This window comes from Echinops telfairi, unplaced genomic scaffold (assembly GCF_000313985.2).
Source record: "Echinops telfairi isolate 266 unplaced genomic scaffold, ASM31398v2 ScPeMD7_7469;HRSCAF=8507_0, whole genome shotgun sequence".
NCBI lineage: Eukaryota > Metazoa > Chordata > Mammalia > Afrosoricida > Tenrecidae > Echinops > Echinops telfairi.
In genome coordinates, this window is record NW_022111372.1 from 29026933 (window position 1) to 29054155 (window position 27223).

Below are 27223 nucleotides of genomic sequence, written 5' to 3' on the forward strand. Positions count from 1 at the left end.
TGAAAGCAGATTGCCTCATCTTTCCCCCAGGGTGGCTGGGGGGTTTGCGCAGCTGATCCTACTACTCGCAGCCCAACTATCACCCACAGGACCACCAGGGATCCTTAGGAGAAGTACTTCCCGGTTCCTTAGTGCCACGGTGGGTTACAGGGTGGACTGCTAATCTCCAAGCTATTGAGTTAATGCCAACTCATACTGACCCTACAGGACAGTGTAAAGCTGCCTCCTGTGAGTTTCCAAGACGGTAACTTTTTAAAAAAAATCATTTTATTGGGGGCTCATATAACTCTTATCACAATCCATCCATCCATCCATTGTGTCAAGCACATTTGTACATCTGTTGCCATCATCATTCTCAAAACATTTTCTTTCTTCTTGAGCCTTTGATATCAGCTTCTCATTTTCCCCCTTCCTCACCCACCCTCCCTCCCTCATGAACCCTTGATAATTTATAAATTATTATTTTTTTCATGTCTTACATTGACTGATGTTTCCCTTCACCCACTTTTCTGTTGTCCGTCCCCCTGGGAGAGAATTATATGTAGATCATTGTGAGCAGTTCCCCCTTCTCCTCCCACCTTCCCCTACCCTCCTGATATCACTACTCTCATTATCGGTCCTGAGGAGTTTACCCATCCCAGATTCCCTGTGTTTCGAGCTCTTATCTGTACCCGTGTACGTGCTCTGGTCTAGCCGGATTTGTAAGGTAATATTGGGGGTCACAACAGTGGGGAGTAGGAAGCATTACAGAACTAGAGGAGCGTTGTATGCTTCAATGGTGCTATGCTGCACCCTGACTGGCTTGCCAACACTGTAACTCTTTTTTTTCTTTTTTATGCCTCCCCCCAACCCCCAACACTGTAACTCTTTTTTTTTTTTTTTTTTAACACTAACTCTTGATGAGAGTAGAAAACCCTGTCTTTCTCCTACGGAGCAGCTGGTGGTTTTGAACTGCTAACCTTGTGTATCACAGCCCAATGCGTAACCACTGCACCACCAGGGCTGCTAATAAAAAAATAAAAAATAAACCCCACAAAATGATAAGTAAGCCATTATCTGTTATAAAGGCAAACAATTCAACTGAAATATTTTAGCAACCTAGTCTTTCTTTCATTCACTCCACAAATGCTATGGATGTCTGCTACCTTGCAGGCATTCTTGTGGGCTTAGAGATTTCCCCCGTGGAACAAAGGGACCAAAGCCCCTGTCCCCAAAAGGTTTATAGTCTAGTGTGGGAGTCAGATCAGACGTAAAATGAATAAGCATGATACAGAGAATGCAGATGTTACAAATGGTGAACAGGCTAAACTGCCAACCTAAAGACTAGGGCCTCAACCCCACCCAGAGACACCTTGGAAGAAAAATAGTGCTTCCCAAAAATCACCCCGTAAAAATGAAGCCCACCTCAACTCGGACACACACGCAGTCCCCCAGGTGTCAGAACCCACTGGTACAAACTGGTTAGACAGTATAAGGGCCACCAAGCCAAAAACCAAACTCACTGCCATCAAGGCAATTCCAACTCCTAGTGATCCTCTAAGACAGTGGTTCTCAACCTGTGGGTCGTGACCTCTTTGGGGGGTTGAATGACCCTTTCACAGGGGTCGCCGAAGACCATCAGAAAACATATATTTCCGATGGTCTTAGAAACCGAGACACCACTCCTCTATCCATCTCCAGGTGGGTCCACCCACATGCACATACGCCCACATACGAGTACCCAGCGTGAAGACTGTTACCCATGCTACACCATGGTGCCAGACAAATTTTCACTTATTTGTCATTACAAATAACTATTTCACAATATATAATTACATACTGTTTTGTGATTAATCTCTATGTTTTAATTATGTTCAATGTTTAACAATGAAAATATATCCTGCATATCAGATATTTACATGACGATTCATAACAGTAGCAAAATTACAGTTATGAAGTAGCAAATAATTTTCTGGTTGGGGGTCACCACAACATGAGGAACTATATGAAAGGGTCATGGCATTAGGAAAGCTGAGAACCACTGCTATCAGACAAGGTATAACTGGCCTCTGGGTTTCCAAGGCTGGAACTGTTTACGGGAGTAGAAAGCCTCACCTTTCTCTCGCAGAGCAGCTGGTGGTTTCAAACTGCTGACTGAGGGTAGCAGTCCAATGTAGAACCCACTATGCCACCAAGATTCCTTGTCCAGCAGCTAAGAAAATTAGGCAGGGAGCAAGGATAAGAAGTGTAGGGGTCAAGTTATTTCCAATAGGATGGGCAGAAAGACCCCACTGAGAAGATGACATCCGAGCGGAGACCTGAAGGAGATGAGGGAGGGCAGTATAATAAAGTCCGTGCAATGATGTCAGTTATGCTGATTTATAGAAAGAGTTCAGGGAAGGGCAAATGCAAAGGCTCAGAGGGAACTGGCAGGAGATTGGAGGGAGCTGGAAGAAGAAAGCATTGAGGCCAGAGATGGGAGAGGACAGAAGATCCCATGCTGGAGGGAGCCTGGCACAGAAGGCCCCAGTAAGGACACGGCTCCCACTCACTGGAGGAGCACAGGCCTGAGGAGTTCTGGGACCGGAAGAAAGTGAACCGGAGGAAAGGGGAGAAACCAGCGATAAAGACTGGCATCACGCAGGGTGCGATGACAATGGAGGGGAAAGGATGTTAATACAGCGCAGCAAGATTTGCTGACAGATCACATTTTAGACACATTACAGACTGAATGACAACCCCCTGGCCCTGTGAGATAATGTTGCTGCTGCTGGGAGCCATCCGGTCAGTTCTGACTCATACATATAACTCTATGTACAACAGAATGAAGCACTGCCCAGGCCTGCAATTGTTCTTATGTTTGAGTCCACTATTGCAGCCACTGTGCCAGTCGATCTTGCCGAGGGCCTTCCTCTCCCTCGCTGCTGCTCCACTTCACTGAGCATGCTGTCCTTCTCCAGGCACCGATGCTTCCTGACCACATGTCTAAAGTATGGCCTCTAAGGAGCATTGTGGTGGCTGTACTTCTTCCAAGACAGATTTGTTTGTTAGAACAAGGACCCTGAAACCTGTCCTATCTACCCACTCCACAGTGCACAGAAATGTATAGAAACAACCAGCTGGGGTCAATGCGGGGCCCGGTGTGTCTCCCTCACTACTGAGTGATATGAAAGGCCGGTCACACAGGCACAGAACAAGCAAGTACATAGTGTGGGTGTGTGGGAGGGGAGGGGGGAGGCAGTCAGAGAAACAGGGTCATTTGTACCCCAAGGAGCTGTCCGGGTTGGTTAAGTAGAGGGGCAGCCCAACGAGATGGACTGACACAGTGGCTGTAACAATGGGCATAAAACAATTGTGAGGAAGGTGCAGGCCTGGGTGGTGCCTCGTTGTTGTGCACGGGTCACCAGACACTGACCCCTTGGCGCCTGACGACAGCAGCAACAGAAATTCAAAGGAAGCAAGAACAGGCAGCGCGAGTCTAGAGTTCAGGTGTAAGTTGAGACTTCCCAGGCTTGAGAGAGCTTAAAGCCATGAGGCTGGGAATACCGGCTGCAGAGTGCCTGTGAAGGCCAGGAAAGAGCTCCGAGGGGCCAATGATTCAGTGTTCCCAAAGTGGGCAATACTGGCCCTTAGGGGGCTGGGGGCGGGCAGTTGGACAGTAGGGGGAAGACTTCAAAAGTAGATATCGACACTTCATCCTGGATAGTGGACTACATTACAAAAGTTCTTAATTGCCGAGGGGGGCCAGGGGGAGCACTGAGGTTTTTTGTTTTGCTTTGTTTTTTCTGAAAAGAGGGTGGTAGGCCAAATAATTTTGTGGACCTACGCCTTAGATTTGGGAGGTGGGGGAAAGTGTACAAAGGAGACTCTTGAAGAGGCAAGAGGAACCCAGGCATGGGGGCAGGGAGAGGGTCCTGGGAGTGGTGCGTCCGGTTTTGTAGGCAGGAAGGAGGCAGATGGATAAGGACAGAGCAGTAGGAAGCAGATTCTGAGGAGCGCAGTTGCAGTGTTGCAGCAAACACGTCACTCACCTACTACTGCGATCCCTTGCACAAAGGAAGGAAACAATGAGCCATTCTCGTGACTGATCACAGATCAGACCAAGGCGATGCACAGGGCTTTCCTTGGCTGATGCTCAGATCACTGGGCCTCTCTTCCTAGCCTCACCTGAGTCTGGGAGCTCAGCTGAACCCTGTTCCACATCACAGCAACACTAAGCCTCCACTGACAGGCAGGCAGTGGCTACATATGAGGTTCATTGTCAGGGAACTGATCTTGGGTCTCCCACCTAGGAGGCAAGAGTTCCACCACTAAACCACCACTAACGTCAAAGATAGATTCCAACCAAAACGACCCTGTGGATTTCCAAGACTGTAACCCTTTACAGGAGTAGAAAGCCCCGTCTTTCTCACTCAGAGCAACTGGTGGTTTTGAACTACTGACCTTGCAGTTAGTAGCCCAATATATAACCACCAGGCCACCAGGGCTCCTTAAAGAAACAGGTCCCAACTAAGCCTGGTTTTCACTCATTCAAGCAGAGAGCTCAGTGATTGAGCATCAGATGTAGGTGATGTGAATCCCCCCAAAGTCAACGAAAACCAGGATGAAATGGAAAAGAACAGGAATAAAGCCAAGCGTCTTCTCTGGAGTGAAGTAATCAGATTGGCTGACAATATGTCGTCTATTTATGAAATATCTGGGGAAAGCCTATTGGCCTCAAACACAGAAACACCATGTATGGAGAGCAGGAAGGGCAAACTCACTTAAAAAGCTCAAATACAGGCAGTCCATGGGGTGACAAAACACTCCGTTGGGTTGATGTAAATTTGCTCTCGCTCTGAAATTATAGCACCAGCTCTACTCCCAACAAACTCTTCATCACATGTTCATTCACGCCACGGTCAGCCTGTGAGTCCCGGAATCGGCTGTGAATCTCATCCTGTAGAAAAGAAAGGCTAAGGAAGAACCGTATGCACCTGTTCCAACTCGCCTACAGAGCCCACCTGAAGGCAGAACGGCGCAGTCGGGGACTGATTGTGCTCGTCACCCAGGAGCTCCCTGTCTCGGCGCCCTTTGGCAAAGTGGCTCAGCCTGACCTGACAACTTTAATCGTTGGTTTTTATTCGCATGCAAGTTTCTCAAGGAATGACATCATCACCCTTAAGTCTACTGGGGCTAAGTCATATCCCAAATCATTTGTCTTCAAAAGCAATGCTTGGGGAGGTGTTAAGAACTGGCAAAATCTATTAGAATGGATAAAAGCAAGGCACATAGGTTTTTGTTACTTCTTTCATAGAAATTTCAAGGCTTGCTCAGAATCATAAAAATTACTCAGAGCACAGAGAATTCAGAAGACATCAAATGAGGCATAACCGTGTGCCACATACAATTCCACTAGATACTTGTATTCACTACAACCAAGCACAACTCTAAGTCATTAAAAAAGCAGTACATGTGGAAAGCTTTTAGGCTGCTCCCTGCCTGCACCCACCATGACCCCTGGACAGAAAACTGCAAGTCTAGTGACAAGAAATATCAAAATCCTACTACCTGTTAATACCAACTTGTCTAGTACTTCCCTGCAGACACATTCGAGTTACCACAACAACTAGAGCACCGTCAGTGTCGCTGCACTACATACAGTGGAAAGGATGCGGGCTTGGTTTTTACCAGAATGCTAGTAAAGGCAAGTAGGATAGTATGAAAATGCCATGACAGAAAAATGCTTTAGAATATGTATCTCAAGGCAAATGTGCCGACATAAGTAGTATGATCACCTCCGCTTTCCAAATCCACCCGGCTGGCTCGGAGATGAATGAGCACTGGGGCAGTAGTGGGTTCTGGGTTGGGCGGCTGAGCTCAAGGTCCGGCAGCTGCCCCTCAGGAGAAAAATGAGGTTGTCTGCCTCTGTAGAGAGTTGCACTCTGGGATATCCACAGGGGCAGTTCTACCCTGTCACATAGGGTGGTCACTGAGTCAGCATGGCCCGATGGCAGTGAGTTTGGTTTGGGTTTGGTGCTGGCAGAGAAACTGAAGTTGTCGGAAATTTCTTTACTTGGATCAACAATCATCTCCTACAGGAAGCAGCAGTCAAGAACCCAAATGATGTGTTGGATCGGGAAAATCTGCTGCACAAGCCCTCTTTTAAAGTGTCACATATCAAAGATGTCGCTTCGATGATCTAAGCCTTGGCTGTTCCAAAGATCGCCTCATACACATGGCAGAAGTCGGACAATGAAATGAAAGACAGAAGAATTGACGCGTCGAATTACAGTGCTGGCTGAGAATATGAGACGGACCGCGGAGGTCAGAAAAGTGAACAAGCCTGTCCAGAGGGAAGCACTGCTCTAACAGGGGATGGGAAGACTGGAGCTCACTTGGTTTGGACACTTCGTCAGGAAAGACCAATCACTGGAAAATGGCATCCTGTTTGGTAAAGGAGAGGGTCTGTGAGAATGAGAGAAACCCCCAGGGAGTCGCTGGCTGCAACAACGGGCTCAAACAGACCGGAGACGGCGAGGCAGGCCCAGCGCTGGGCAATGCTTCTTTCTGTTGCACAGATGCGTGCCATACATTGGAGGCAACGCTACATCACTTTCTAAGGAAAGCCTTCCCTGACCCACACCTCCCTCCCAGGCTAAGTTAGGTCTCTCTCACACATACCCTTAGTCACTTTATAGCAATCATCACAACTGTAATTATGTAACTTGTACAACTCTTTGTTCCATGTCTTATTGCCTTCATGGAAAAACAAAAGTGCTGTGAAGACAACATACGCCTCTTCCTGCCTTTCTCCCAACTGCACCACTTACTAAGCACTCACTAAATACATGCAAAGGAGCCCTGCTGGTATAGTGGTTAAGCATGGTGTCACTAACCACAAGTTCAGCAGTTCTAAACCATCAGTTGCTCCTAGGGAGCAAGACAAGGCTTTCTACTCCCTTAAAGGGGTATAGTCAAAAAAGAGAGAGAGCGAGAGAGGGTTACAGTCTCGGAAACTCACAAGGGCAGTTCTACCCTTCCTAAAGGGTCACTATGAGGTGGCATCAACTCAATGGCAGTGAGGTTTGTTTCCCTTTTGATTTAGATACATACGTATGAACTTCCCTAATGCTAAAGGAGCACTATAAACAGCAGGTATCCAGGTTATCATGAGCCAAAGGAGACAAGGTCAAAGAGCTAGTCCATGGTTTAGAATGAGAGAGGGTGTGTCTCCGAGTTGTTTGCTTTCACTTGCTGCTTCAGTCTACAAACGGAATAACTAATCCAAGAAGAAGACTGCAGCAACTCAATTAGAGGAAAGTTCACTAATGACCTGAGGTATGCACATAACGATGACAGGAAGCACCTTCTCATAAAGTTAAAACATTTCAACTTTCAGTAAAGATTACATCTGAACCAAAAGAAAATTAAAATCCTTACAACGGGTCTGGTAAACAACACCGTGACAGATGGCAAAGAAACGGCAGCTGTCATGGGTGGCTTCTTGTTCTTGGATCAACAACAAATGCTCCAGCGTCACTAGGGAAGGAGAACCCAACTCCACATGTGTCCAGGGATGGTTCCTAGGAGGCGGAAGTCAGACAAACGTCCACCTGCCACCCTCTTTATCTTTGTTTAAAGAACATTCATTAAAGTCTTAATTGCATCTAGACATTATCCAGATGAGGGAGACTATTGGCATGAAGTCATTATGGCATCCAGGGGCTTACAGATATACAGAACTCAAAAAAGGACATGAAAGGTCAAGGAAAACTGTCACAAATGCATAGTTGATGGCTGATCAATATATCATAGTTACAGGTGGGATTATTGGAGTAGGAAGTGGGCCATGATTGGGATATATACATGGTGGCCAACAGAGGAATTTACAAGATGGGTCCAGGGAGCTCCCCAATGCATTCAGGCATGACTCATGACTATGCAACCCCTCACATGGTGATCTTCATCAAGCACACACCCAAGCAAGCCCCCAGGGGAGTCTGCCCCTACCTAGATTGATGAGGTGGATGGAGGAAATGCTTTTTCTAATGCACTCTGTTTAAAAAGACCACTCACATTCCTGGTCCATGTTCCTGGGAATCTAATGGAGACTTTACCAATGGATTTTGGGCTTTCACTGTCATCTTTAGCCTTCTGCAAACCAAGTACTCAGACTTTAAGTGCTACTATAATTCCCTCTTCTGATCATGGATTTTTATTATTTTCGGTCCTTGGATCACACAGGCTGGTGTCCTTCTATGTGGACATAGGGTCACCTCACTTAGATTGCTGCTTATTTCAAGACAAGCCTTTAAGATTCCAAATACTATTATTTTTGATATCCAAGGACCATCAAGTTTCTTCACCACACTTTTCTGTGGTACCCATACCTTCAGAGATCATGTTATGAGGGCAATATCAAGTAGGGCCACATCAAAAGAATGAATTGTTCTTAGGTTAGGGTTTATAATTAAGTGCAAGTTCAAAATTCATTCATATGTCTAAGGTTTATATATATCCCTGGTCCACTTAAGTGGGAGCATTATCAGCTTCTGGAGAGAAGATATGAGTAATCTTCATGGGACCTTTGGTATTCTCCTTTAGCCTATGTTTACACTCTACATCTCTGCTGGGTTCAACAGTCCACTGAAGTGGCCACACAAAACTGACCCACAGTATTCACAATTATGGAGGTTTATCAGGGAAGTGAGCAGGTCACAACAAGCCAAGATCAGAAAACCTTGGAAAGAGTCCTCTTGTCCACAGCAGTGCCTCTTCTCAGCCACAATGGCTAGCATGTTTCTCCCTCTGGTCATCAGCCTCTTGGCCACACAGCCCCTTACCCTCTGTCCTGCTTGGGCAAGTGTTAACAAGCTCCTCTGGTTCTCATAAATGCCAAAATCGCACCCCATTCTGCAAGCCAGCCTCCTGCCCGAAGGCATTCAGCTTTATTCAGTGGGTCGGGAAGGCGGCTGCTCTATCTCATTGTCTAGATGTTGTTGCCTCTGGTATCCCTGCCACTTCACACAAGGATTTCATATGCACTCTGTTGGTAACTGTTCTTCCTTGGTGGTTATGGAATTCTCGTCTTCTGCCTTGAGATGGCTCACCTGGTACCCAAAATAAGGTCAAAACTGACCAGTCCCCCCTTATTTGCATTCTTCCACCCCGTCATTGGATGGAAGTTACAAAGGCTATGGATAGAAGAGCCATCGCAAGTAATTTCACTTCAGTGCAAATGCTCATGGAAACAGCAGTCAAGAGCTCACATGACATTTTTATGGTACTGAGAAAATCAGTTGCACATGCTCTCTTGAAAGGGTTAAAAATCAAGGATGTCAATTTGTTGACTAAGGCGCACTTGACCCACGGCAAGGCATTTTCCTTGCTTTGCCTTGCCTTTACCTGCATATAAGGTAAAGGCTGGACAATGAAAAAGGAAGACCGGGACCAGCCCCCCTCCTCCCCACAGAAGAATTCACTCCAGAGGACAGCACTTGAAGCTATAGTTCAGGGAGAGGGACATGTCTGATCAGAGCACACAGCAGCAAATGAAGGGGGAGGACGAGAGAGGGGAACACATCCTGGCCCACCAAGCCCTAAGGATGATATTCCCACTCAGAGCAGCCAAGGCACAGAGAGGACCACAGGGCCAGCCCCACTAGGAGACACAACATCCCTCACTTAAACCATAGGGCTATGGGGACAACACTGGAGACACAGTGCAGGAATTGTTACTGATCTGACCCCACCACACCGAGGAAAAACACTAAGGGTGTGCAACAGAACAGCAAGGGGAACAGAGCAACGAAATCCCAAGGGAATACCAAAAATAGACTGTGAGGCCAGGGCGTGGTACATCAGACTCAACACACTCCTAAAGGTCAACACACAGACCTTGAAATATTTACAGGCTTTTCTTTTTTTGTGTCATTGGTTTGTTGTTGTTTTTTTTTCTTTTGTTGCTTTGTTTTGCTCTGTCTTGTTTTTTGTGCATATTATTATCTCTGCAGGTCTATCGATAACATAGGCAGGATAAACCATCTACGACCGAACAATGGGACTGGCGGTTAAGGGGGGGGGGGAGGCTGGAAGAAGGGGTGGCGGGAGAAAGGAAGTAGGTGTTAACAAACCCAGGGACAAGGGAACAACAAGTGATTCGAAATCTACGGCGAGGAGGGTGTAGGAGGTCTGGTAGGATTTGATTAAGGGTAATGTAACCAAGAGGAATTATGGAAACCCAAATGAAGGCTGAGCATGATAGTGAGACAAGAGGAATGTCAACAGAAATAGAGGAAAGAACTAGGAAGCAAAGGGCATTTATAGAAGTCTAAATACAGGCATGTGCATATGTAAATATATTTATATGTGATGATGGGGAAATAGATCTATATGCATACATTTTTGGGTTTATTATTAGGTCGCAGATGGACATTGGACCTCTACTCAAGTACTCCCTCAATGCAAGAACACTTTGTTCTATTAAACTGGTGCTTACCTCCCCTACACGATTGCTAGAGACAAAGTGGGTGCATAAGCAAAAGTGAAGAAAACTGATGGTGCCGGCTATCAAAAGATATAGTATCTGGGGTCTTAAAGGATTGAAGATAAACAAGTGATCATCTAGCTGAGCAACAACAAAGCCCACATGGAAGAAGCACACCAGCCTGTGTGATCATGAGTAAGGTGACCAGACGTCCAGCTTTTGGAGGGATAGTCCCGATTTTTAACAATTTGTCCCACGTCCCATGGTGTTTTAAAAAGTCCCGATTTTTGGAAAGAATGCATGACAAGCTAGGGTATACGGTTTTTGGCTGCCATGTGGCTATTTCACCAGGATATGAATTTTATCAATGGTGTCCAGCTTTACCAATGTTAAAATTTGGTCACCTTAATCATGAGGTGTCAATAAGATCAGGTATCAGGCATCAAAGAACAAAAAAATCATATCAATGTGAATGATGGGGAGTGCAGAGTAGAGACCCAAAGCCCATCTGTAGGCAACTGGACATCCCCTTACAGAAGGGTTTCGGGGAGGAGGTGAGCCAGTCAGGGTGCAGTATTGCAACGGTGAAACAGACAGTTTTCCTCTAGTGCTTTAATGTTTCCTCCTTCCACTATCATGATCCCAATTCTACCTTACAAATCCGGCTAGACCAGAGGATGTACACTGGTACAGATAAGAGCTGGAAACACAGGGAATCCAGGACAGAAAAAATACCTCAGGACCAATAATGAAAGTAGGGGTACCAGGAGGGGAAAGGGAAGATAGGGGAGAAAGGGAGAACTGATCACAATGATCTACATTTAACCCCCTCTTTGGGGGACGGACAACAGGAAAATGGGTGAAGGGAGACATCGGACAGTGTAAGACCTGAAAAAATGATAATTTATAAATTACCAAGGGTTCATGAGGGAGGGTGGGGGAGGGAGGGGGAAAATGAGGAGCTGATACCAAGGACTCAAGTAGAAAGCAAATGTTTTGAGAATGGCAAAAAATGTACAAATGTGCTTGACTCAACAGATGGGTGGATGGATTGTGATAAGAGTTATACGAGAGCCCCCCAATAAAATGATTTATTTAAAAATGAGTCCTGGTGGTATTGTGGTTATGCATTGGGCTCCAATCTTCATGGTCCGTAATTCAAAACCACCAGCACCTCCGCAACACAAAGACTGGGCTTCTTACTCCCACACAGTGACCGTCTCAGAAACCCACGCGGGTCACTGAGTCAGCAGTGACTCCGTGGCAGTGAGCTTGGTTTTTGAGGTTCATTAAAAGCTTCTAATTAATGTTGCTTTTCTAACATTTGAACCTCAAAAATTTGGTTTTACCTTTCTCTAAGATTTCAGTGTGCTGCGCATTGGACTGCTAACCCCAAGGTCAGCCGTTTGAAACCCTTGGAAAAAGAAGAGGCTTTCTTCTACTACAAAGATTCATAGTGTGTTTGCTTTGGGATTTTAAAGAATTAACAGTCTTGGAAACCCAAAGGGGCTGTTCTACTCTGTCCTAAAGGGTTGCTATAAGTCAGAAGCAACTTGATGGCCATTGGTTTTTTTCATCAAATACAATTTAAGAACAAAACTTGAAAACTTAAAAAAAAATGTTTACAGTCAATAATACTTAATGTCTCATTTTCTTACAAAGAAAACATATTTTGGACTCAATGTGCATGCAATGAATGGGATACTCAAATATGTGTTTCCCCCCAAAATTCAACTTTCCCATTGAAGCCATGGACTCATAACTAAATCAATATTATTTATAACTCCTGTCTCTCTCTCTCTCTCTCTCTCTCTCTCTAAAAAATATATATATTTCCAAATGAGAAGTGTGCCCAGGGTGTTCTCAAGCTAAAAAATTTTAGGTTAAGTGAGCTGCCTATTATTAAATTTTAGCAATTTAGGATACAATTAAATATTTCCTTATGTCACATACCATCACTTCCATGCTGCCAAAATGACTTTGAGTTCTTTAGTCTATTCTCCAAAGAGAAATATTGACCCACTTTCTTTTTCCCCACAGACAATTTAATCATTCAATCATATCAAGAGCTATGCTCATCACCACACTTACAGAACATTTTCTTCTCAGCCTCACTGTTGTTACCTCCCCATTTCCCCCCACCCTCTCCTGCCATGCCTCTAGGTAATCATTCATGCAGTTACTGTCTCTATAGATTGCCTTATCCTAGACTTCATATACAGAAAATCATACAAAACCAACCCAAAATCAAACCAAGGACCAACAGCAATGGTTATACAAAACCTAGAAAAACTTCAACTGATAAGAATGCAGAAAATATTAAAAACTGAAACCTAAAAATAGGTCACAAAAGGGAGATCCAATGATAAGGTGTTCCATTTTAACCCAGCTGCATCTGCCATATTTGACTTTACAATGCTCTCTGATAGCACGGCTATTCACATCCCAGGAGTGTGTTTAGAGGAGATTCACCAAAGGCTTCATCCATGTGGGCACCTGTTAATGGATTTTGGGCTTCTATTATCATCCATCACTTTATGCAAAACCAGTGTTCGTGATATAAGCTCTGACACCGTTCCCTCCTCCAGATTTGGATTATTTACAATCCTTGGGTCACATAGGCTGGAGTACTTCTTCCACGTGGGCTTAGTTAACACCTCACTTAGATGGCTGCTTGTTTGAAGACAAGTCTTTAAGACTCCAGATGCCATCCTTTCTGATAGCCAGGCACCATCTCGTTTCTTCACCACACTCTGCTATAGCACCCATTATCTTCAGTGATCTCCTCATAAGGGTCATAAGAGCTAATTGTTCTTAGATTGGAGCTAGAATTAAATGCAATTCCAAAATCCATTCATATATCTATGGTTTATACATGTCTGTGGTTCACTGTCGAAACATCAGTATCATTTTATAATAGAGAATGTTATAAATCATCCCCTGGGGCATAAAGTAATTCTATTGATAAGAATCAGTAATTTAGCCAATGATATAGAAGTTGAGAAATTATACAAGGCTAAGCCAGCTTCAGGCTATAATATATGAATTGTTGATTTATACTGAGTAAATTCTTAAGTAACTAAACACTATGTATACACACAATGGGGACTGATGATAGGGCAAATCTTTCAATAGCACTCATTCCACAAAGGCAGAACCATGCCTGTGAGGCTAATGCACGTCATGTGCAAGCAAGGAGAGCATTAAAATAGTAAATATATGGTACTCCCAGGCCACCACTCATTGGACATCCTCAAAACAAGAGATATGAAGCAATGACCTTCAATTCCATAAACTTGGGAAAGCAGCCAATTGCTTCTTCTCCTATGAGGGTGGTTCCACCTTAAGTCTAAGGGAGTATATCAGCAGTTCCTTACACCGGCTACTGTCGAGCTTGATGGGGCAAAGTCCAGTTTTCTTAGTGAGCCACATGATCTGTTCTGAAGTGAGTCTATGAAAGATGTTGAAAGAACAGGGTCTACAGTCTTAGTCGTCTATAGCACACAGTCTGGGTCACTAAGGGCTGAATTAGAAACTGGGACAAAAGTATCCAAATCAGAGCATAGTACTGGGCGTATTCTCCCCTTGGGTTTTATAGAAGTGCTGCGAAGAATTTTTTTTCCTGATGGGAGATTGCCCCACCCAATTTACCCACCAACAGAAACATAATCACCTTCTCCAAAATGCACATTCCCCTGCCCTCATTTGACTTTAATTTCCAATAAGATTCCCTTATCTCTTATCTGTTGATTTGGGTTGAACGAAGCACAATACTGTATGACAGCAACTAAATAGTCTTCTGCCTCTCCCTCATCTTGAGAAACTGACCCCCAACTCAGATGACATCTCATCTAAGTGCTTTTTAAGATGTACATATGTTGTTGTACGTAGGTGACACCCAGTTGGTTCCAGCTCATAGCCACCCTACATCCAACAAACCAAAATACTGCCTGGTCCTCCGCCATCCTCACAATTATCCTTACGGTTGAGCCCATTGATGCAGCCACTGTTCTCAATCCAGATGGAGGGCCTTCATCTTCTTCACTGCCTCTCTATTTTACCAAGCATAATGTCCTTCTCCAGGGACTGGTCACTCCTGACACATGTCCAAAGCACTTGAGATAAAGTCTTGCCATCCTTGCCGCTAAAAAGCATTCTGGCTGTACTTCTTTTTTTTTTTTTCTGGCTGTACTTCTTTCAAGACAAGTTTGTTTGTTCTTTTGGCAGTCCATAGGACTTTCAAAATTCTTTGCCAGCACCATAACTCAAACACATCAATTCTCCTTTGGTCTTTGTCCAATGTCCAACTTTCACATGCATATAAGGCATTTAAAAATAGCATGGCTTGGGCTAGATGCACCTTAGTCCTCAAAATAAACTCCTTGCTTTTGTGTAGCAGATTTACCCAATACAGTGCATTTTCATTGCGTGATCACTTGACTACTGCTTCCATGAGCATTGATTGTGGATCAAAGCAAAACAACATCCTTGATAACTTCAATCTTTTCTCCATTTACCATGACGTTACCTATTGGTTCAGTTGTGAGGATTTGGTTTTCTTTACATTGAGTTGTAATCCATACTGAAGGCTACTGTCCTTGATCTTTATCAGTAAGCATTTCAAGTTCTCCTCGCTTTCAGTAAGCAAGGATGTGTCCTGGGCATATCACATTTGTTAAGCTTTCCTCCAATCCTGACGCCACAGTCTTCCTCATAGAAGCCATCTTCTGTGATGCTCAGCACACAGATTGACTAAGTGTGGTAAAAGGATACAACCCTGTTGCACACGTTTCCTGATTTTAAACCATATAGTATGCCCTGGTTCCATTCCCACAACTGCCTCTTGATCCAAGCCCAGGTTCTGCATGAGCACAATGTAGTGTTCTGGGATTCCCATTCTTCCCAAGGCTATCCACACAGTTGAAAGCCTTGGCATAGTAAAAAGGAAACAAAACAAAACAAAAAAAACCCCAGTAAACATCTTTCAGCCAAGATCTATCTGATAGCAGCAATGACATTGCTTGCTCCAAATCCTCTTCTGAATCTGGCCTGAACATCTGGCAGCTCCCTGCCAATGTACTACTGTAATGATTGTTGGATGATTTTCAACCAAAAATCTACTGGCATGTGATATTAATGATATTGTTCTATAATTTGAGCATTCTGTTGGGTTACCCTTCTTTGGAATGGGTACAGATACGGGTCTCTTCCAGTCAGTTGGCCACATAACTATCTTCCAAATTTCCTGGCACAGACGAGTGAGTGCTTCCAGTGCTTCATCAGTTTTTTAAAACATTTCAAATGTATTCCATCGATTCCCAGAGCCTTGCTTTTGGCTGGTGCTTTCAGTGTTGCTTGAACTTCTTACTTCAGTTCTCACTTACATGCGGTGTCTTGAAAGGGGTGAATGTCGAACATTACGTTTGGGTACAGTGATCCTGTGTATTCTTTGCATCTTCTTTTGATGCTTCATCCACTATTTTGTTCATAGAATCTTTCAATATTGAAACTCAAGGCTTGAATTCAGCATAAAGCACCTGCCAGTATGGTTCCCCTCCCCCTCTGATGTCTTTTGGGACATTACCCAAAAGAACACATCAGATGGCCAATAATCATGTTAAAAAAATACTCAGCATTATTTCCCATACTGGGAATACAAATTAAAATTACAATGAAATAGCATCTACTAGAATGGTGAAATATTAAATTCTAACAATATCATGAATTGGCAAGGATGTGGAGTACTTGAAACCTTCACAAGCTGCTGGTAGAAATGCAAAATGGTACAAAGATTGGGGAAACCATTTGGCAGTTTCTTATAAAAGTAAACATTTTAATTCCTAAGATCCAGGAATTCTACCACTAAATATTTGTGAGAGAAATGAAAGCACATGCCCATGAATGTTCATAACAGCTTAGTTATAATAGTCAAAAATATAAATAACGCAAAAATGTCCAACACATGATTAAATAAACAAGTTGTGGTATACCCATACAATGGAACACTACTACTACAAAAAAAATTGATACATGCAACATAAGGGCAAATCTCAAAAATAGAATGCTGACAAAATATTTTAAAAAGACATAGAGCACATATGTACTGTATACTGTATATACTATACTCGTATATAAGCTGAATTTTTTAGCACATTTTTAATGCAGTTTTGGTGGTAAGATTAGGTGCCTCGGCTGATATTCAGGTTGGCTTATACTCAAGTATATACGGTAATTCCATTTAGCTGAAGCTTCAGAAAAGAAATCTAACCCATAGGGAGGGAAAGCGGATTAGCAGTTGTCTCAGCTGGGCATGGAGGTAGGAAATTGGGTGAGGAGGTTCACTGGGATATAGAAAAGGAGAGTCTTTAGGAATCTTGGACATGTTCTACATCTTGATTATAATAGTGAGGGTCATTACTGTGTGCCACTAAGTCAATTCTAACTCAAAGTGACCCTGTACACAGAAAAATATTCCTCATAGGGCTTTCTATGCTGTAATCTTTATGGGAACAGGTCATCAGGTCTTTTTGCCAAAGAGCCACTAGACGGGTTTGAACTGCCAACATTCTGAGCAGCAGCTGAGAGCTTAACCATTGTGCTAGCAAGATTCCTTCACGATGGAGGTTGTGTGGGTAATTTTTTTTAACACAACTGTCAAAATGTACAAGTGGGAGTCAAAAGTATTGCGACTGGGGCTGCAGTTCATATGTGCATGGGTTTGTCACAAGCACACCGTGCTGAAACGGGTCTTTGGGTTCAGTGGGCGGCCACAGTTAGGCTCCTCCGTTAAACACTTGGCTCCCTCCTTAGGGTGTCTTCATTAAAAAGTTCAGTCAAAGTGGCTTCCGAGGGAATCTGCTGAGCCTGTTAAATTCAAGGCCAAGAGGTCAGCTCAGGGGGGGCATGGGCACTGTGTTTGGCAAGTCCAAAGAGGCCATTTTGATGGATTTCCTCAGAGGGCACAGGATGACCACGGGGGATTACAGAGAAGTTTTAAGAAAAATGAAAACGCACTTGCTCGTTGTTCCAGAATACCAGGGGCTATCCTACAGGAGTTTGCTAGGAATCCTTACCCCACCCACCCTACGGCCTTCATCTTGCTCCTTCAGACCTCTCTTTTGATCCTCAAACTCAAACATTGAAAAAGAACATGATTTGAATTCCTGGAGGTTGACAAAACGGCCGTTTGGCATGGTGTAAATTAAAGAGCACAAACAGTTGTGGGGGAGGGTGAGAGAGATAGGTGGAAACACCACTTTCGGAAAGGTGGAGGATATGTCAAGGAACAAGTTTCACATTGTGATTTTTTTTTCATAAAGGTTTCTATGATTTTTTTAGCAATATTTCTTGACATACCCTCCTATATCAAAATAGATACATTTTGTTGAAGGTGATTATACTTCAATCAAGTTCACAAAAATAAACCAGTAAGAAAACAGTAACCAGCCCTGGGGGATTCTTTGGAGAAGCTTCTTGGTGGGCCTCTCGGGCTGCTTTATTCTCCGGGAAGCTGTTGCTTTTGCCCAGGGAACAAGCGGGTCTGTGCCAGGCAGAAACTGCTGCTGTCGGACAGGCCTCCGCTGATGAGATCTCACAGGACACTGGCTGAGTCTCATCTCTGGAAGAAGATTTCAACGTATCGCTCATGAAGACTAGAAGATGCTGTAGTTTCTGAGGCCTCCTGGTAGACAGGAGCCAGGGCTTCAAACCAGTTTGAACCAGTTGGGCATGGCTGACAAAACAAAAGTGGAACAGACCCGAGTATTTAAAATGTGGGTGATGCAGAACCACGATCCGGAGCAGGGCAGGTGACCAGTCACAGCGCAGAAAGGACGAGACTCGGATGAAGCGCACTGGGCCCTTTCCGGAGCCTGGTGTGTGAGACTAGCTTGCTGCCGGTAGCTGCGTGGTTGGCTGCCATCTATGTGATGGGCACTGTTGTTTTCCACTCGGCCAAGGAAGACATCTAGTTGCTCTGCAAGGGGCACCCAGCCTTTGTTTTCCCAGAGGGAGATTACATTTCTAGCAGGGCGGAATTCCCTTCATCTTTCCTGTCCCAGTTCACCCGCATTTTAAAAATCCAGGTGCATCCTCGTGTCACTTTGCTGGCCACAAGTGACCCGGGATGAACTGGTTTGAAGCCTTGACAGAAGCTTGGAGGGGCACGTGTCCTTTGGTGCACAGTGACCTCTCAGGCCTGACAAAGCTGCAGCTGCAAGAGACCGTGGTTGAAGGCTGAGCTGGCGGCGAAGCAGGCCGTGCGGGAGATGAGCAGATCTGAATTGCTCCCGGCCTGTGAGCTGGGCAGTCAGCAGCAGAGAAGTCCAAGGCTGGGTGGCCGACCCCAGACAGATCTCCTGGTGGAAAGGCCCAAAGGCTGGAAGCCACTGAGAGAGCTGTCCCGGTTGGACTGTCCTGCACGGGAGAAGGGATGCGCTCTCCACTTCAGGGGGGCCACGCTGACCTTGCCTGTGTGCTGCTTGACCTGAAGTTTGTCCTGTGGCTTTCAGCTTGATCCTGATCTGAGTTACTCACAGTAATGACCTGTGCGTCTGCCTGTGCCTGGGTGAGGCCAGGGCAATGCATGATCGAATCCACCAGGGAAGCGGAGCACGCTGAGGGGAGATAAGTGGTGTAAGAACTAGAGAAGTCAATGGGCAGCAGAGGTGCGCCTGACCTCCACCCCTCAGACCCAGCTTCCTGTGGGTTCTGATTGTTATCCGCCCTGCGTTTGGACACTCCTTGACGCTGCACCATACCACGCAGCACCCAATGACGAAAAATCCCTCCCGCTGCTGCAGGGTGCTGACTCCCACTCACAGCGACCCTGCCCTACAGGCCACCACATCTTGTCCCTGCAGAGCGGCCGGTACGTTCCAACTCCCAAGTGGGCACTACAGCCACCACCCTATGGGGCTCCACTAGAGTCCAAGAGATTCTGTATCTGCTGATGCCCAGCTTGGCATCCATGGCCCAGCTCTTACTCGGACGAGTGCTTCAATCTCCATCTCGTGCAAAGACATTGGCGCAGCTGCTCGAAAGGAAAACATCAAATCCACTCCCCAGGAGTCAAGTCAGGAGGGTTCTTGCTCCCGAACCCCCGGGCCTAAGCTTAAGCCGCTGTGTCACCAAGGCTCCTATGTGGCTGCTTGGAGGTTAGTACACACGATGCCAGCTATGGGCAGAGAGGGCACTGGCAGTATGCTGGTCACGCCACATGAGAGCCTTTCCTTTCCAGTCACTTGTCGCACTTGCGGGCATTCACGCAGGTTCACAGGATCCAAGGTTAGGATGCAGCTAGGCTCTAGCCCAGTGCTGGGTGCCAGTTACTACCTGCGAACGCTCCTTGATCCGAGATGCACCAAGCAACTGGTCTTAGCCCGCAAAGGTTTCCCATTCAGAGAGACATTTGTCTCATTATAAATAATCAGCATTAGCTGCACTGCAGGCATAACACTGTGAGTTGCCAGGCAACCAGAAGTGTGTGTGTGTGTGTGTGTGTGTGTGTGTGTGTGTGTGTGTGTGTGTGTGTGTGTGTGTGTGTGTGTGTGTGTGTGTGTGTGTGTGTGTAAGAGAGAGAGAGAGAGAGAGAAGGTGGGGGTGTGGTATCAGAAAAAGAATCAACAGAGGTGGAGAACTCGAGCTCTTTGCATGGGTCTCTCACTCACAGTTAAACACTCTCGGGAAACCAGAGTTTCGGGGAATGTAATGGCGACAACCCAGTTCTTACAGCTGGTAGGCAGACAGGGTCTTCATGGGTGATGGCATCCTCTTGGGGTCCTCGGTGCGTGGGGAAGGCACACAGCCTGGTCGACCTCAATGAGCAGGGAGGATGTTGAGGGAGCACTGTGGCATTTCTCCTAACCTCACTGATGACAGGGCTGCTCATTTGGCAAGCCCTTGGCCAGACCCTCACCATGAGCCGGTATTCCAAGCACCAGAACCAAGTCAGGCAGAGTAGCAGGGTTTGGCAGCGCAGCCCATACACGTGTGCATGCGCACCTCCTCCCGATCTAAGCAGTCACACATCCTGAACACTCCACAGCCAGCTGCAGCAACGTGGTTAGCATGACTGATTCATGCTTGGGCTGCAAACAGTCTAATTCTTGTTTCCGACTGGTTGGTTGACCTCTTGAGGACCCGTGGGGCATCCCTGCAGAGTCCAAGGAGCTAAATGGGCTCACTGAGTCTAAATGCCAGGTGGCAAGACAACTGGGGTATCCAGCTGGTCCCCGATGGCCGATGCTTCTTTCACTACCATGTTGGACCTGCTGCGGTCTGACCAGCCCTAGCCACTCCTGTCCCAGTCCCTCCTTGGACAGCTTGGCTTCACAATGGGCTCTAGCCTCCCAGCGCTGCTATAATGCAAATGCCTGAGTAACTTTAAAAACAAACAAAGTTATTTTATCACAGGAGACTAGAAATTCAAATTCAGACACTGGCTCTTGAGAAGAGCATTCTTGCTTGTTCGCTTGTTCTCTCTCTCTGTTGTTCTAGGACAGTGGTTGTCGACCTTCCTAATGCTGTGACCCTTTCATACAGTTCCTCATGTTGTGGTGACCCCCCCAACAATAAAATTATTTTCGTTGCTTCTTCATCACTGTCATTTTGCTACTGTTATGAATCAGGCGACCCCTGTGAAAGGGTCGTTCAACCCCCAAAGGGGTCAAGACCCACAGGTTGAGAACCGCTGATCTAAGAGAAGGTGCCTTGTCTCAGCATCTGGAGCCCTGGTGTTCCAGGCTCCTCCGCCATCTCCTCCTCCGTGTGTGTGTGTGTGTGTGTGTGTGTGTGTGTGTGTGTGTGTGTCAGTGCTGCGGTCACTCTGTCCCGGGGGCTCCCTCCCTGTGAGTCGCTGTGGAGCAGTGGCCTTGGTTTCCATGTCTGTGCGCCTCCTTACCACTCAGAAGCGACCAGGTGTGGAACCCAGCACACTGATACAGCCTCATCAACATAACAGAGAGAATGTATTGTTCAAAGGGATTACATCCTCAAGTTTAGAGGTTAGGATTCCAACACATATTTTAGGGGTTCGCAATTTAATTCCTAACATTCACAATTCAACCCATAGCACAAGGCTAGCACTTTGGGCATGCTCCAAGCTGCTCAGCTGGCACACCCAAGCACTGCCATGCCAGAGTGAATGGGCCTGGCTGAAACCAGACCTGCATCAACATCATCAGTGAACACCACAGGCCAGATGCAGGCCAGACGTGGTCTTGCTTCCCAACCACCTACTCTGAGCTGTGGCTGCTGCTGTCAGGTGCCATCGAGTGGCTTCCGACCCCTAGTGACCTTATGCACAGCAGAATGAACCGCTGCCCTTTCCCCACCAGCCTCACAATGGTGCCTGTGCTTCAGCCCATTGTTGCAGCCACTGTGCCAATCCCTCTCCTTGAGGGCCTTCCTCTTCTTCAAAGCCCCTTCATTTGACCAAGCATAAATGTTCTTTTCCAGGGATGGTGTCTTCTGACAAGCCCAAAGTATGGAAGACGAAGGAGCATTCTGGCTGGACTTCTCTTGCCCACCACATCTTTTGAAGAAATAAAAATCCAACACACTGTAGCAGCTGGCCGAGAGCAGGCTCTCCCTTCATTGGTGAACAGCACACTATCGGAACCACATGCCTGTCCTCGACCAGCTGTGCTCTTGAACCCTACCTTGTCTGCCAACGTGGCACATGGGTTTGAGATCCTTGAATGTGGCCCTGATTCTGAGCTGGGCACCAATCTAGACACCCACTTCCCCCCAAAGCATTTTCTCTTTTGGGGCCCTTGATGCCTGTGTTGGTTAGATTTTAGGTCAACTTGCATCTGTGTGAAACTGTAGGGTAGAGTCCCACCTTATCAGTCAGGTCACAGCCTAATAATGCCTCCTTGGAGGTGGGGCCTTTTTATAAGAGACACACTGGGAACCCTTCCCTCTCTCCCTTCGCCTTCCTCCTAGCTGGGATTCTGTGTCTGTTTCCCAGGGTGGCCCCATGTGGTGTGCACACCATGGGCACTGTCAGTGCCCTTCCGTGCTTGCCATGCCATGTTGCCAGTGACCTTGGATCCATGTGGCTGCACCCACTGGCCAGTTTAGCTCCCTGATTCCAGTTCACCTTACTGTGTCATCAGCCTGCAGCTAGGTGACTCTAAAGAGGGCTCTGGCTAGCATCAAACCCATGGACTTGAATTGGCCTGGGCTGGTTATAAAATCACTTCTTGATGATACCCAAAATGGGCAAGATAAAAACATGAAGTGAAAAAAAAAAATCACTTCCTGATATCAGGTTCTTTCTTACACATATGTGAGTGTCACTCGATTTGTTTCTGTAGACAACTCAGCCTAATACGATGACCCTTCTTCCTTCCAGCAAGGTTCATCTTAATTCATTAGAGTAAGATGAATGACGTTAGCTCTCAAAAGAGAATGGATCAAGGTCTCAATCCCTTTTCTCCCAAGCTGCTTCCAGTCCTAGATGCAATTAACCCAACATGCTCCATTGATCAGCTCTGCGTACCACAGGGGAATGAACTTGGGGGGGGGAGGGGGTTACAGGTTACCAAGGGGTCATTCCTACACTTTCCTCAGCATCCTTTCTCATCCTGTGTGTCATCCTGAGGGGCCACTCAGGTGACTTCTCAAACCAAAGAACTTTCAAAAGACTTCCAGGTCAACCCAGAAGCAGAGTGATTGGCAACTTCCCTTGCTAAATGATTTCAATGGCCACAGGGCTGGAGCCACAGCATCGGCTGCACACACTTCCCACACCACACAGCACTGGCTGCCTTTGATAGAGCCTTACCAAGAAACGCCTCTGCACCCACCTAGGAGGAAATCAGGCAGCAGATGGCAGTAATAACTTGCCCCAACCACACAGGAGATAAGGCACCTAGCTGGAATTTGAAGCTTTAAAACCCAATCTATCTGACTCTCAAATCCATGCTCTGATCCTTAGCCCAGTCCTCCACAGGGGCTGAACCCAAACCCCAGGACCTACCAAGCAAACCAAGCAAACCCCACTGCCATCAGGTCAATTCCAGCTCTGAGTGACCCTACAAGGCAGAGTAGAACTTTCCCCTAGAGTTTCCAAGGCTGTAAATCTTTATGGGAGCAGAAAGTCTCACTTTTCTCTCTTGGGTCGGCTGGTGGGTTCGAACTGCCCACCTTGTGGTTAGCAGTCCAATGCATAACCAACTATTCTAAAATTTCTGATGGCATAGCAAACAAAGATGCAAACTGGATATGACAGGCAACTCTTAAGAGTGATAGCATAGCTGTATGTGGCTTGGAGCTGGCAGTGGGATGGGGAGGCAGGGGGAGGGGAGGGAGTAGGAAGTTTGATAAAGAGACATAAATTTGAATCTACCATTCACCAACTATGCCTACTTGTTATTATTATGTGCTAATGGGTCTATTTCAACTTATAGCTACCCTCTATGACCTAGAATTGCCTAGAGGGTTTCCTAAACTGACATCTGTATGCCAGCACAGAACCAGGTCTTTTCTATCAGGGAGCAGTTGATGGGTTCAAACCTCTAACCTTTCAGTTAGCAGGAGAGCACTTAATGGTGTGCCATAGGTTCGTCTGTGTCTACTTTGTTAAGCCTTTAAGAGGGCATTCTCACAAAGAAATAAAGTGAAGTTTTTTTAAAAATCATTCAAATAAGTTCTCGCCTCTTTTTAAGGAAAAAAAATTACTGAGTACTTCCCTGGCAGTGAAAAACTTATGTACGAGAGCCCCCAATCCAGATAAAGGGCTGTATATGCCTCCCTGATTGTTCCAGCACCCCTGCCACACCCCTGGCCAGGGGGGGGGGTCATCAGGAAAGCAATGGTATATTGAAAAAGATTCAGGCCGGGAGCATGGAGGGAGGGGAAGGAATGAGGAGTTGATGCCAAGGGCTCAAGTGGAAAGTAAATATTTTGAGAATGATGAGGGCAACGGAGGTACAGGTGTGCTTGACACAGTGGATGGATGTGTGGATTGTGATGAGAGTTGTACGAGCCCCCAATAAAATGATTTTTAAAAGCAAAAGATTCAGGTGAAGGACTGTTTATTTACAGAGCTGTGGGCACAGTTAGGAGTCAGTGGAGAAAGTGGTTAGAACACTCACCTATTACTGAAGGGTGGGAGGTTCAAGTCTACCCAGAGACAACCAGGAAGAAAGCCCTGGTAATCTGTTTGCAAAGAAATCCAGCCACTGAAAACCCTCTGGAGCACAGTTCTACTCTGACAAACATGGGCTGCCATGAGCCAGTCAACTGGACAGCATCTGGTTAAGTGGACAGACTTAAGAGCATGCAATACTGCCCAGCAATGGGCCGAAAGGGCAAGGGGACAGAGCCTAGGGCCGGAAGGGTGGCCTCTACAAGGGACTATGCAGCAAGAACACAGCTAACCCACAAGAGACAGCACAAAGACCACTAGCTTGACCTCTCCCACCAACCTCCTGCAGTGCCACCTAGTGTCCAAAAGCAAACAGCGACAAGGGACATCGGTGGGATGGATGTGGTTCGAAACAACTAGGGAAGCTCCCTTGTCAGTGACACCCACTGTCCAACAGACCCTGTCCAACAGACCCGCAGCACGCCTCTGACATGAGTCCCAGCTACAAGGAAAAGTTATTCATGTCCCCAACCATTGCCAGCGTCCAACGCTGGGGCGCTAATCCTGCAACTCCATTACTGCCTGGGAGGTCATACACCAGGATGTGCAATCAGTTCTCTGGGTGATAGGACTGCATTCTCCCACAGAGCCTGGGGCACAATAGGCACCCAGTGTCTGTCGGTTCCACTGTGTGCCTTTTACCGTGCAAACAGGGAGCCCAGGCACACACTCCGAGAGGCCAAGGACTGACTGCATTTTTTGTTGTTGTTGTTACCTGCCAACTCTTGAAGACTACAAAAGGCTTGAACGGACCAGTGAAACAGAGGTAATAAATACATCGTTTCTAACAAGGCTGGGTTTATAGGCATCACACCTCCACCGAGCCAAACAGGCTCCTTTTAGAGGCGAAATCTATTCTGCAAGTGCGGAGACCAAAGAGGAAAGCCGTGCCCCAACAGAGAGGGGCGCTTTACAGGTCTGCTGCTCCACGGCCGCTTCTGGGCTCCCCTCCTCCTCCTCCTCCGACGGGCCTCCAGAGCTGTCTCCGGGGCCTTCATTAAGCCTGCCTATGTAAAACGCCCCGCCATTTCTCCAAGTCCAACATAAACAGGCTTCTGACGGAGCCGCGAGCGTGGGGGTACAATGTAAGGAGGCTCACAGTTGTGAGCCCAGGGTGCTGGTGCGAACCGCCGGTGGAGCAGCCGGCCCCACGCCTCCAGGTGGCAGGCACATCCTGGCTCGCACACAAGTACGTTTACACTTGCGTGCACACACACAAATGCATGCGCATGCGGACCCATGTACACATATGCATGGCTACTCACGCATGCAGTATGCACACGGATGCGGGTGCACAGGGAGACAGAACATGGGCATCCTCCTCTCCTTCAGCATGCTGAAGGGCAGGGCCGGGCTCCTAGACGCAGTCTGATTTTGAGCACCTCCCAAGGCCTCCCGGACCTGCCTCAGCAGTGCCCCACGCTAAGCCTGGCCTCCACTCCTGCAGGGGGCGCTCAGAGTCAGGTGAGCAGTGCCCCGCGCTCAGTCTGGCCTCCACTCCTGCAGGGGGCGCTCAGAGTCAGGTCAGCAGTGCCCCACGCTCAGCCTGGCCTCCACTCCTGCAGGGGGCGCTCAGAGTCAGGTGAGCAGTGCCCCACGCTCAGCCTGGCCTCCACTTCTGCAGGTGGCGCGCAGAGTCAGGTCAGCAGTGCCCCACGCTCAGTCTGGCCTCCACTCCTGCAGGGGGCGCGCAGAGTCAGGTCAGCAGTGCCCCACTCTCAGTCTGGCCTCCACTCCTGCAGGGGGCGCTCAGAGTCAGGTCAGCAGTGCCCCACTCTCAGTCTGGCCTCCACTCCTGCAGGTGGCGCTCAGAGTCAGGTCAGCAGTGCCCCGCGCTCAGTCTGGCCTCCACTCCTGCAGGGGGCGCTCAGAGTCAGGTCAGCAGTGTCCCACTCTCAGTCTGGCCTCCACTCCTGCAGGGGGCGCTCAGAGTCAGGAGACCAGCCAGAGTCAAGTCCGCAGTGCCTCCGCCAGCCCACTGGGAGCCCAGCCAGCCTCGGACCTGCTCTGGGCCCCGGGTCGTCATTTTTCTCCTTCGCTCAAACGTTTGCATCATTTTTTGAGGCAAGTAACGCCCCCGCCGTCCTTTTTCCCAACCTCGCAACTGTCTCTGCAAGATCTCCCTGGGCAGGTGATGTGCCATCTCCGTGGGGGGCGCGTGCCTTATGGAGGGAAAGCAGTGATTCTTGGTGAAAGCCCCCAATGCTCTTGACCAGGGGGAAGCAGCCCCAGTCGGAGGTGAGTGTCGGTTAGAAGGCTGGGTGCTGTTCAACCAGCAGACACCAGGGCAACTCCGGAAAATTAAGAGGCTCCCACAGGCGGGGTACGGAGAGATGTGATAGGGTGTCCGTCCTGTGTGTTCAAAGCAGGGAGCAGATCCAAATGTAAGCCTTACAGCAGCTAGAAAAGCGCGCCTGGTTTGTATAGAGCTGTTTCTCCGCTGGAAGGCATCTGTAACAATTTCCTAAAACTGCGTTGCCTGTTTTCCTCAGGCTCATCGACATGTGATGTGTGACAGGTTGCTTACAAAATCCCACCGACACCTGCTTTAAGGGTAGAGGGACTAGGCCAGGCAGGGCAGCCACTCCTCCGAGTTGGGTGGGCAACTGACAGCTGGGCTG

The 27223-nt window shown here is 47.1% G+C and overlaps 1 protein-coding gene across 3 annotated transcripts in view; it reads right to left on the reverse strand.

Annotated features, from left to right (window-relative positions):
• The window catches only part of HLCS (holocarboxylase synthetase), a 194253-nt gene that overhangs the window by 133954 nt on the left and 33076 nt on the right, over nucleotides 1-27223 (reverse strand). The window lies entirely within an intron of this gene.